This window comes from Mustela nivalis (assembly GCF_964662115.1).
Source record: "Mustela nivalis genome assembly, chromosome: 1".
NCBI classification, from domain to species: Eukaryota; Metazoa; Chordata; class Mammalia; order Carnivora; family Mustelidae; genus Mustela; species Mustela nivalis.
Window position 1 is genome coordinate 90,281,429 of NC_139020.1, and position 10,769 is coordinate 90,292,197.

The window sequence follows — 10,769 nt, forward strand, 5'->3', positions numbered from 1 at the left end:
AAGAAAAGGTGATGAATATTAAACAATTGTTTTTAAAAAATTTTGTAACTGTGTGGTGATGGATGCTAATTATGGTGATCATTTTGCAATAAATATTTAAATTGAATCATTATGTCATACACCTGAAACTAATGTGTTACAAGTCAACTATATAGCAATTAAAAAATAAAATTGTAAATGGTGTTTCAGTACTTCTCAGTTATTTAATAAAGCACAGCTTCAGCCTTTTCATGTAAATTTTGCAGAAATCAACTATCATTTTTCCTCTGTAGAAAACTATACTTACCATCTCTGCCTTTTTGCCACTTCACCCATTTGCTATCACCTAATTAACACATGGCTTCCTGCTTGCCACTTACATGTACTGTTTTGAGAAGTAAAGAAAGCTACAGTTAAGGTATTCTGTTTTTTTGAAGACTCTGTAAGAGGTGTTTTGAAACTCATTTTCCACAAAATTTTGCTAATGACCTGGTGGTAATTGTTAGCAGATTAAAAAGTATGAAAATTTTTTCATAATTAAAAATGAAAAATATTTAGGAGGCCCTAAATCTGTAGATGTGTAGCTAGACTAAAGAAATAAGAACTATTATTTCAAATGTCTTTAACATCTTTCTAAAGCAGGACAGTCTAGCATACCATAAACTCTTCCAGATTCTAAGGTGGCATAAGAAATATTTTGAATTTGTTGCTTAATGTTTATTATAGCTAACATATCACTTTTAGGAAAGAGTTAGTTTCATAGAATATTAGAATATATGGGAAAGGACCGTGTGTGATACTCAGGTGAGGCGGACTTCCCAAATCTTCCATTGGCTCATTCAGGCAGCTTTTCACCAGCTCACTGTCTTCAGAGACTTCAGACAAATAGACTGTGGGAAGATCAGTAGCCAATGAAATATGACATTTTTAATGTTCCCCCCCCAAAATGTGTAGTTTGTTGATTGCTTTGTATAAAAGACATGCTTGGTTTATTCATGACCATTTTATAGAATCGGTATTAGAATTTTAGTATTATATAATAGATACATGTAGTAATTTCTTAATTGTCATGGGACATGGCTCTTCGTACTTACGATGTATCCAATGCTAAGTCCTTGGTCAGAAATTTAACATTCAACTTCAGAACTATTCCTAAGGGAATCATAATCTGCTCCATAAATGTTTTTTATGCTCTAGTTTCAGGAATATTTTGAGTCAAAACAAAGGGACTATCAATGGTTTTACTTAGAGATAAAATAGACCAAACTTTCAAAAAAAAGAAAAAGATCCTAAGAGTCAAGTTACCTCAGCATTAAGTTCTACTCATGTTAAAACTGAGAAGTAAAAACACATGTCTTCCCTCGCTCTGCTCCTTCTCATTCTGTTCTCTAGTGCAGCTCTTTAAATCTTGGCATCCAACATCCTAGGAATCTTTTGATTCCCAGGACCCTTGTCTAGGACTATGCCCTTCACTCCCTATCACCCACCCACATACACACACTGTCTTTCCCTTCTTGAAGACAAAGGACAAAAATCTAATATAATCTTCCTCAAAACATCTATTACTGTCCTACAAGTAATCAGTTATTCCAAGGAAAGCAAATTAGATCCATTAATTAACAGGAAGATATTAACGAATGAATTATTAGCTTATTATTGTTCGCAAGAATTTTGTGAGAAAATAGGTTAAGCCAAAGGACTGAACCCTAATGGCATAATCCTAGATAGGCTGGTAAGCAGATGAGTCATAATAAAGGACAGAAGAGTTTCACTTTTTGCTTCTTTGTTCCTGATTCTCTTGCCCAATTGTAAAGGGCTTCAGGAACATTCAAAAGGTGACTCAAGATGCCTACTGGGAGGATACAAATCCCGTTTAAGTTACAAACTATCTATGAAGTCAACAGTAAGTCAGGAACAGTTAGGACCTTAATTCTCTCTCTGTAAAATGCAAGGGATGATGCTATCTGTGCTGCCTCATTTCAGAGAGAATGAGCCCACAGGATTCAAGAGAGAAGACAAACTTTGGATTTCATTTAGATAAAATTGAATTTGTAGTGATACTTGTCATTGTAGACCTAAATTTATTTATACATTTCTGGAAAACTAACAATTGATTAAAAAAAAAAAAATCAGCTACCCAGTTTAAAATGATAATTTTCTAATCATATTTATTAATTGAACTTCTTTAATATTGAGAAGGGATGAATTATGACCTTAAACCAAGGGACTTTTGTAATCCACTTATCCAAGCTAGATTTCTAATTCCTTGGTTTTAATTTACGGACTAAGGTTTTCATTATGCTTTCTATGTCAACAATTTTCTCAAGTAGTTATTGTGTGCAAGGCATAATGCGGGGAGCGAAATGGAAGGTGGAGGATATAATGATGAATGAACCATGGACCCTTCCAGTGAAGAGCTTGTGGATTTGGTACTTGTTGATTTAAAGGCCAAATCAAAACTCTGGCTGGAAATTAAATTACTCAAGGAGAGAACAAAGCAAGAGAAAAAGAGGCCTCATGATGTAACCATGATTTCCTGTTAGACCAGGCAATGGGATCGGTTAATCAGCAGAGGCAGTTCAAGCTGGGAAAAAGAAAAGTGATGCATAGACCCCTCAAAACAAAGAAACATCACTTTGCTTCCATTCTCTTTTGGTGCAGTGCCAAGCCTTTGTTTTGTGTGCGGATCTGTTGTTGGTGGGAACTCAGCTTAGCCGCTGAAGCCAAAGAACATCGTTCAGATTCCAGTCTCTGCTTCACTGAGTGGGGCAAGATCTTCAGGATATTTGTATGGTAAGGTCACTCAATGCAAATATGTCTAGATTGGAAGGAGCTTTTCTTGTTTTTTTCACCCAAGTTGACCACAATTTTTCTTTCAGATACCAGCCATTATGGAGCTTTTCCAAATCACTTATCTCAATTTTCATAGAAACAACTCTTATTTTTTTTCACTCTCCTATTTCATTAGTTTACATAACAGTTGATTAAATTACATAATTAAAATAGCAAATGCAATTGCATAAGCGGCTTTTATAACAACCCACTTGTTTCTGTGAGGCATTCAGTTCGGTAGGCAGACACAGGCCAAGCAGAGATTAGTTTAAGTGCCAGGAGTCCTCAGCCCTGAAGTGCACAGGGAAGGGACTGACTGACAGAGGGGAGAGCCACCCATCATCCAGTGAGTTGGTTCAGCGGAGTTAAGGGATTCTACCATACACAGAAATGACTAGTGAGGTAAAAAAAGGAACTGGTGATCAAGAAAAGGTGTGTAAGAGGAGTTAACAGGGAAACCGAAAGTATTAAGAAGAGAACTTTGAGCTTTGTTGATAGAACTCAAAGGAAGTTGAGATAAAGCCTGCAAGGAGGCCTGGAAGGATCTGACTGGGGTGGAATGGAAGATTACAGTGCGCTCGGGAATAAATGGGCGATGGACAAGTAAAGGAAGAGGAGTAGTAGGGTTAACTCTGCTTTTGATAATTTGCCTGCAAAAGAAGATAGATTGAGTGGAGCTTGAAAAGGCGATGAGGTTGAGGGAAAGTTTGCTGTGGGGGCTTTTATTTTTGGATTAGCACACACAAGAATTTCTTCAAGGAGCTCGTGGAGAGGGATAGGTTAAAGATTTGAAGGGCCACATTAAATACTCTGGAATGTCTGGAATGTTACTTCTTAAGGCAATGTTCTATTATAGTTCATTTTCCATTTTAGAGGCTCAATAAATTATGGAATGAATGGTCTTAAGAGTCACTAAGAGGAAGAAAATTGAAAAGACTACCTGGCTAACTGAAAAAGAAATTTGTTTGAGAGGCCTAAGGTTGTGTGTACATGTTTTAATTCACTCTGATTAAATGTGCACACCCTCCAAAATGGGCATGATTGTATGATAATATCCCAAATAGAGAATCTGTAAAACGGTATGTATTTATTTAAGAAGAAAAACAGACTCTGCTTTGAGTAACAGTAATTGGCCCATTTAAAACCTTTTATGTGGGTGCCTGGGTGGCTCAGTGGGCTAAAGCCTCTGCCTTCGGCTCAGGTCATGATCCCAGGGTCCTGGGATCGAGCCCCACATCAGGCTCTCTATTCTGCAGGGAGCCTGCTTCCTTCTCTCTCTCTCTGCCTGCCTCTCTGCCTACTTGTGATCTCTGTCAAATAAATAAATAAAAATATTTTAAAAATAAATAAATAAAACCTTTTATGTATATAAAAGATTTTGTGTATAACCGTTAGATATGTTTACTAGGCAGTTTATGACTTTTACAAATGTTTCATAACATTAAATGCAAAAAGGAGAATGTGAAATTGCACAAATGATATTATTGCAATCATGTTAAAATACTTAAAGAAAAATAATTTGTTGTATACTGCTACTTTTAAATAATTAGATAAAGAGGGGGAAAAGGTGGATATTTTCAATAACTCGTGAAAATCTATTCTCTTCAGAATAATGATACTTTCTACTCATATGTTGGTTTTAACATTGTTGAACATATCCCTGATCCTAAGATCTGTTTTTCTATAAAGAGTGAGTTGGTGTCACACCATGGAACAGGAGGGTAGACTACCTAGCTCGGGGCAGCCATTTCACACACATCTTCCCACTCTCTCTCTTCCACTAACAGCAATGAATTAAGTGAACTGTTTCACTGAGTGACTTTGGGACAGGGAAAACTAAAGCAACCCCATGAAAAACTGTTTTTGCTCCTTTTCTTTCTTCTATTCTTGCTAGGACCTTTACCCTTACAGTGTGAGACATCTAGGTGGCTCAGCCAGTTAAACATCTGCCTTCAGCTCAGGTCATGATCCCAGAGACCTGGGATCCCGTCCCACATTGGGCTCCTTGCTCAGAGGGGAGCCTGCTTCTCCCTCTGCCTGCAGCTCCCCTTGCTGGCACGCACATGCTCTCCCTCTCTCTCACAAATAAATAGAATCTTTAATATAATGAAAAAAAAAAAACAAACAGATGGTGCGTGTCCTCTTCGTAAAAGTCAAGGATTTAATGATTTTTCTTTTTTTTTTCTTTCCTTTCTATTCTTTTTTCTTTCTTTTTTTCTTCTTCTTCTTCGTCTTCTTTGTCATCTTCTTCTTCTTCTTCTTCTTTTTTTTTTTTTTTTTGCAGTCTTCCAGCACATCTAAGGAGTGATTAGGTTGGGTCATCATGAATGTTTCCTGAGACCTCAGACTCATCAAGACGCTTGGCTGCAGAGCATAAGTGACTTATGGAGAGCATCTAGACCCTCATCTTAGTTTCTAGATGCCTGAGAAGACACTGTGCATTGGAACACAACCATCAATAAAAATCCCAGGCCCCAAGCAAAGACAAAATTCACTCTTCTTTCCTTTCTGAGGTTCTCAGATGCTCTGTCTCTACACTCACTCTATATGTTAAATAAACTCTGCTCTCACTTCCTCTCAGCTCACATCTGATTTCTGTCCTGCGTGTGAGAAGCCAAGGACCCTCTTGACTGGTCTTGTGGTACCTCTCTGGGTCCTCGGACCCAGCCAGCCTGCATCAGCTTCAGATGTAACTTCAGTGTCCCTCTCAATATCTGCCTTTACCAACAAGGTCTCTAGCACTCTATCTAGTACCTAATAAACACTGAACACAATTTAATTGAGTGAGTGAATAAACAACACTCAATGAAATCTATTTTTGTTCCCTGACAAAGACCAAAATAAATAATGGGAATTTACAAGATAGCAAGATAGAAAAGAAAGAAAAAAATCTGGGGAAAAAGGTAGAATGAAATTTATCTGATTTTAAATGTAGTGAAATTTCTAAGTAGGGAAGCCTTAGGAGAAACAAATGAAAAGAAATAAATACATTGGATTACTTGAAATTCAAAATCGTCGTAGTTCAAACAATACTAAAAAGTTTAAAAGCAGACGCATAGAAAATATTTGCATAGGTTAAATAGACTGCATAAATTACATAGATCTAACAACTTTATATAATTGTATGTATATTGTTAAAACAAAGATAATAAAAAGTTGCAAAGTTCATAAACAGATAATAGTTCATAAAGTGTTCATAAACGGATAGTTCATAAGCAGATGAACAGCCAGCAAATATGTGAGAAGTATTCAATCTCAGTAATCAAAGAAATGAAACCAATACTAATAATCTCATAACAAGTGACAATAGCAATGTTTTTTTAAAATTTTACATTAAGATTGGCTTAAAAAATATTTTTTAAAGATTTAATTTACTTGTCAGAGAGATAGCGCACACAAGCATAGGGAGCGGCAGGCAAAGAGAGAGAAGCAGGCTTCCCGCTGAGCAAGGAACCCGTCGCGGCACTGGATCTCAGGACTCTGGGATCATGACCTGAGCCAAGGCAGACACCCAAATGACTGAGCCACCCAGGCTCCCTTAGATAGGACTGGACTTGAGCTGAATTTTCAGACTGCCTGCTGGTGTCCAAGAATTTCTTGGTGTCGTGGGTGGGAAGAACACCGTTCCATGATGGAATTGGGTCCAGAATCTCTAAAAGAAATAGTAAGCAGACATTAAAGCTAGTTGTTTAGCTTGGAATCCTCAGAAAGAGACCCTGAAGAAAGCTTTCACGTGGATGAAGGTTATTAGGAAGAATTCTCATGAAAAATCAGGATAGCAGGAAAGATGGCAAATGAGCAATCCCAAAGGAACTTTTTTGTGCACTCAGAAGAGCTCTGGAAAAAGTGTAGATCATACTCAGAGTTGTTCCCCTAAGGAGCAAGAGAGCTGCCATATTCATATTACTGCTCCATATAGTCATTAATTCAGGGCTTGGTTGAAGGGTGTAAAGTCCCAGAAATTTCTCTGTCCTCTGTGCAACAGCCAAGTGGCCACAGCAGCCAGAGGCCCAGGTACTAGCTACCATGGCAGTGAGGCACACCAGAAGTCCAGGGGAAGGAAAATGGCAAGTTTCCCAGCCTATATGCCTGGGCAGTAACAAAAGTGGTATTTGTAACTAAAGTGGTATTTGTAACTAAAGTGGTATTTGTACCATGGTATTTGTACCATGATATGATGAATGCTAAATGAAAAAACAAAAACAGGGTACAAAATACTATATAAGGGGTCCAGATTTACACCAGAGCCTGAGGTAACTAAAAAACTGAACAAAAATATATGACACAATGGCTCAGCCATAAGGCATCCAGAAAGAGTGCTTCTAGAGAGAGAGGAAACAAAAGAGGCATGACTGCTCTAACTACTGTCTGGCCAGAAAGCTGCCACACAGAGAAGGAAGAGCCCAGGCAAGTGCAGCCATGTCCCCAACGGGAGACTGAAGAGACATTCTGTGTTAGGAAAAGTTGGTTAAGGGTACACGAGAACAATTTTTGCAATTTTTCTGTTAGTCTAAAATTACTTCAAAATTTTAAAAAAAGTGTTAAAAATCCCAAAAAGGGAAAATATAGACTATGAGAATGTTAATCAAAATAAAGATGGAGTGGCTATGTTAATAATAGAGAAAGGAGATTTTATTTTACTTTCTAATTTTTTAGAGAAAGTTTCAGAGAAAAAATATTATCAAGAAGAAAGATGATAATGAAAAGGGGTTCATTTATCAAGAAGACCTAAAAATCCAAAATGACTATGTGCCTAATAGTAGACCTTCTAAAAACATGAAGCAAAAACTAATGGAACAAGGAGAAATAGACGAATCTACAACTACAGTTGGAGCCTTCAATACTTTTCTCCTGGTGGCCAGAAAATCTGTAAACATATGAAAGATCTGAGCAACATTATGAACCAACAAGACCTAATTGACATGTAGAGAACATTCCACTCAACAACAGAATCACGTTCTTTTTAAGTGCTTATGGACCATTTACCAAAGTGGACCATATTCTGAGATATAAATGAGCCTCAGTACATTTTAAAGCACACCACATATGTACCATTTCTCTTTGTTGGTGGAGAGCTGTTTTACATGCTAACCTTACGACTTGGTGGGTCAGATAATATCCAGTTCATGACGGGTAGCTTCTGTTTGTTCCTACTAACAGATATGGAGAAAAATCATTTGCAAATCAACAGTTGCATATCTGATATCAGAGGATGTGTTAATTTGCTCAAAGCAGTTTGAACCCTTAGCTGGTATAACAGCTGCAGTTAGTCACCACCTGGTTAAAGGTTACAAAATCAACCATTATGCTCTAGTATCCATCTGTCTTCAGCATAGACCCAATAGGTGAGTTGAATGGAAATGTCATGGGGTTGTCATACCTGTATCCTTGATATTGGCACAATCTCTGTAGTCCCTTCATGAATGCAATATTGCTTTGGTTTACTATTTTCCTAGTTAGAGGCAGTTTCAGAGGCTCCCACTTGGCCTTTCCCACCGTAATAATCCTTACACCAGAGGTCAAGGAGCCAGTGTGGGGAGTCTGCCTGCTGGTAATTATAGCTATTCCAATTATGCATCCCAGAACTGGAAAAACAGCCACCAGATGGGTTTAAGGACCCACGGACCCACTGTAAGAGGGAACTGAGGTAAAGTCCCCAGAGTACATGACCTCCCTAAACCTCTCCTCCAACTGGTGAATCACAGTAATATTTCAGGTCTTCTAGAATTAGTGTGTCAGTTCAGAGCCAGTGTCTCATAGTCTCTAAAAGTTTTCATTATTTTCTCAATGCACAGTTTCCCCGGTAAAAGCCTGGAGGTCCCTTGGGTGAAGGCTTGGAGAAAGATTATAAATTTTTGGTGGTGTACAGGGACTCTGTCTCAAGGGGGCTCAGTGTCTTCTCTACTCAAGGGGTCTAGGTCTAAAAACTGATCAAGTGCAGGAATTGGTTGAGAAGCCATGACTCATTTTTATGATTCAGATTAGACTTTTGCTACTTGATCTAAAACTTTTCTATTGTGCTAGATCAAGTGAGAATTTAGCAGACTTCCTACCTATCCCATTTTTTGTAACACCATGGTGAACCATCCAATGCCATAGTTTTGTGCAACTCAGACTATTCTGATTACCGCTTGACTGCTATCCATTATGGTAACCATGCCCATTGCCTTTGAAGGTTGAGTGCTACCACTTGGCTCTTGCTAACCCAGGATCCAATTACTCCCACTGCATTTAGGTTTCCTGATTCAGTGACTGTAGTCCCCACTGTAAAGAGTGGCCTACAAAGAAGAGTGATTACAGAAGAGCTCTTTAAGGATGCTAGGGCACTATTCACAATTTTTTTTCTGAGTTGTGGTGAAAGGTGTCTTCTGGACTCTGGTATATCACCTGGACTCTCAGAGTAGGTAAGTCTTAACTGAAAAATCCACTAATTTGACAAATTTGCATTCCAAACTTCATAAGAGTTTGAAACCCTTCCTCTATGTTTAAGCAAGGTAGGTCAAGTATTTCTAGTTTCCTCATGGTAGGCCATTTTGGTCCTTGTTTTACCCAATCAACTAAAACTGTTAAACCCTTCCCAACTCCCCGAGCTACAATTTTAAATCCAGGATCTCTGCTTAGTAAGCCCATATTGATAATATCAGCCAGATCCAACTTTGCTTCTTCCATCATTATCCCACACCCTCATTATTCATTCCCATACATATTTTCCATATTTTAGTCTATATAAATTAGAAAATTCACATAATTCTGAGTGTAGCACACCTCCTCATAGGTCATGCTTTGTATCTCATCCTTGGGACCTTCTGGAATTTGAGTCTAATTACATGTCTAGAAGTAAAGAGGAGCAGTAGATGTGGGTCCTAAGGAAAATCAGCTTTGTCTTGCAGAGCATTACAGTTTCCTTGGGCAATGCACAATTAATTCCCTCCAAAGGGAAGTAGGGGGAATTGGAGAAGCCAATACTACTGGGAGTAAGGAGTCCACTTCCACTGGGAAAGAAGACTGGCCAGAATTTAGAGGCTCAATGTCCCCAGCCTCATCAGGCTCTTCTTAGAGGTCCTCATTCCAATTGGCCAGATTCTATTCTTTCTCAATCGATGCCCTCATTTGAACAGTGGACACCCTGTGGAGCTGGGAGTGCAACTAGTGCTGTAATTCAGCCAACTGCAGGATGAAATTGTGTTTGATTTTCAAGAATCTCAGCCCTGAGACTGCAGGAGATAAGGGTCACCTTTAGGGCACACACAGAAGTGTTTAGGTCATTTATGTGACACTTGAACTGAAAATTCAGTTCCCTGAGCTCATCCTTTCTTTCATCACTTTGTCCAGCAACATGATCAACCAACCAGCCTCATTAGATTCATTAGATTTCCAAAATGTCTGAAAGTATCGCAACTCTAGGCACCAAGTTCCTTACTTCTTTTAAGTGGTTGATTAGAATATCTAATGAAGATATTTTGCATATCTCTGATTCCAGATCTTGTTGGGGACTATCAGTGCTCTCATCACTATTGGAAATAGGGTCATTACCATCTACCAATCTAATGAGATTAGAGAGCAAATTTCTGAAACCTCAGAACTAATTCAGAAAACTCATCCTTAAAATTGTGGTCCTCTAGATCCACTCTTGGTACCAAAATCTGAACTGGTCAGGGTTCTCCAGAGAAAGAAAACCAAAAGTGTGTGTGTGTGTGTGTGTGTGTGTGTGTGTGTGTGTATTCACACACTTTTCTATAGAAAGAGTTGTACCACAAAGAATTGTCTCATGTGCTTAGGGAGACTGAGAAGTTCAAGATCTGTGGTCAGCAAGCTGGAGACCCAGAAGAGCTGAGGGCAATTTTCCAATTGAAGTTCAAAGGCCTGTGAACCAGGAGAGCAGCTGATATATGTCTCAACCCGACTTTGAGTCCAAAGGTAGAAGACTGATGTTTCAAGTTAAAGACCTTAAGGCAAAA